The sequence below is a fragment of the Engraulis encrasicolus genome, chromosome 10 (assembly GCF_034702125.1).
Source record: "Engraulis encrasicolus isolate BLACKSEA-1 chromosome 10, IST_EnEncr_1.0, whole genome shotgun sequence".
Classification (NCBI taxonomy): domain Eukaryota; kingdom Metazoa; phylum Chordata; class Actinopteri; order Clupeiformes; family Engraulidae; genus Engraulis; species Engraulis encrasicolus.
The window spans coordinates 10,058,301-10,060,800 of NC_085866.1; the positions used below are offsets into that span (position 1 = coordinate 10,058,301).

A 2,500-nucleotide genomic window follows, 5' to 3' on the forward strand; every position below is an offset into this window, starting at 1 on the left:
TCTGCACTCTATTCTCCTGACTCCACTCTCTACTCTCTGCTCTCCGCTTCCAGAAGGAGAGGGGTGTAATGAACCAGCAGATGGCTTTGGGAATATTTGACTTCACGGAATATGATTAGGTCAGCTACCATCCCTAGCCGTTTCAAATGCATGCGGACACACACACACACGCACGCACTCCCGCACGCACGCACACACACACACAGTCTCTCTCTCTCTCTCTCTCTCTCCATATCTCTCTCTCTCTCTCTCTCTCTCTCTCTCTCTCTCTCTCTCCATCTCTCACTCTCACACACACCCACAGAGACACACACAAATTCAGCTTTCTAGGCACACCCCTGGACTGATCTCATATGCAGAGAGGAGAGCCTACCTAGTCAGCATAAAAACGCATGCATGCAGCCATCCAGCCATCCAGCCATCCAGCCAGCCAGCATCTCTTAGCATAGAGAGCAGAATGTAGGCCGTCTGCTCATTCATTATACAGCACAGCACTTTAGCCCACTCTGACACGCGTCAGACTCACCCGGCTCACACCACTCGCTCCTGATGACTGATTGACAAAGGGTTGCCACGGCAACTTCCCCATTCTAGAGTGTTGGGAAATAAAGTTCCATGGGATAAGTTCCGACTGCTGCCTGATTGACAATGGGTTGGCATGGCAACATCCCCATTTTACAGTGGGAAATAAAGTTCCATGGGAGGGATAAGTTCCGACTGCTGAACTGATTGACAACGGGTTGGCATGGCAACATCCCCATTCCATAGTGTTGGGAAATACGTTTCCTGGGATAGGTTCCGACTGCTGCCTGATTGACAATGAGTTGTCAAGGTAATATGCAATTCTAGAGTGTTGGGAAATAGGTTTCCTGGGATAAGTTCGAATCAGTTGCAGGCTGATTGACAACGAGTTGTCATGGTAACATCACAGTCTAGTGGTGGGTAGTAAGTTTCATGGGATACGTTCTGACTCCTGATGACTGATTGACACTTGGTTGGCATGGAAACATTCCCATTCTAGAGTGTTGGGAAATACAGTTCCATGGGATAAAGTTCTGACTGATGCCTGGTTCTAACTTCTCGATAACGCAAGATGAGCTCCCGTTTGCTCCATGTTAATTTAGTGACGTTTCGGGCCACCACGGTCTTTCCTAAGACTACTAAGGTTCAGGTGTTTTTTGCAACCGGCCCCTGACCTCTACCTGACTGACCATGGGTATCCATGGCAACATCATCAGAACTCAGGGTTTCCCCAAGCATTTTATTGCTAAGCCTTGACAAGAAACACCTACCACCTTGACTACAGTATGTCCCCTGAAAAGATAAAGGTGTCATGTTGTGTCATTTTTAAAGTTGCTTAACAAAACAAAAAAAATACTTTTAAAGCCCCATCACCTTGACTAACAAAATTCTGCGGGAAACACTAATAAATTCATGTTGTAGGACTTCACTACCCCAGATAAAGTTCTGATGGACTATGGTCCCTGTGGTAGCTATCGGTCACCCCTCCTCAGGCTGACACAGGAAGTACACAAGGGGGGCTGGTTAGAGTAACCCCCAGACACTTGCTAACTGACTTCACATGCCTAAACACACACACTCGAGAACGAAACAATATGGGGTAAACTTAGCTCATTGGGCTGATATGATCACAGGATGGATTTATTCACACTACATTGACTCCTGTTCATTACGGCAGTGTTTCTCAACAGGGGTGCCGGGGCACCCTGGGGTGCCGTGGAAACGTGACTGATAAATAAATGATGTAATATGATACATATTTGTCTAAATTGATAAGTTAATGCTAGTCAGTGGAATCTTTCATCTGCCATTTACGCACAAAATAAATATAGGTCACCCCAGTCAGCTGCAACTTCAAATGTATGTAGTGTGACGTCTCCAAATGTGTTACTTTTCTAAGCTTGTGTGGTATTGGATGCGATGTCATGTTACGGCTTGTTGGTTTGGGGTGCCTTGAAATTTTTCATGAATTGAAAGGGTGCCTCACCTAAAAAAAGGTTGAGAAACACTGCGTTACGCCACAGACACAGGGCGTCCATCCGTGCTGCTCCAACGGCCATCTGTGCTAACTCCACGCTGCTGGCGGCCTGCTGCGCCACGCTAACATCAGGCTGTTTCAGCCAGGTCTGCAGTCATCTGCTCACAGGAGCTTGGCTACTGTACACAGCAAACCTCTACACTGGCAAACTACTGGCACAAGACTGTCCAAACGCTTTAGCTGTAAGCTATAAAAACCTAGTTTCACCAGTTCCAGCGTCTTGGAAAGAGGAGCAGAAGCGTGTTCAAGCTCAAAAAAGAAGCCCAGTTGCTTAGAACTACTTTTTTTGCATAGCAAGACCTGCATGAAGGAGAATCTTCACAGCTCTGGCACAAAACGGACATTAATATGAGGTATAAAGCTGGCATTATTCTGGCATGAAGAAAGGTATCCAACTGATCATAAAAAAACGGCAATAGAATAGCATAACACTTGGGCCAC

At 46.4% G+C, this 2,500-nt stretch overlaps 1 protein-coding gene across 3 annotated transcripts in view; it reads right to left on the bottom strand.

Annotated features, from left to right (window-relative positions):
• The window catches only part of prkcz (protein kinase C, zeta), a 262,892-nt gene that overhangs the window by 41,466 nt on the left and 218,926 nt on the right, over nt 1-2,500 (bottom strand). The window lies entirely within an intron of this gene.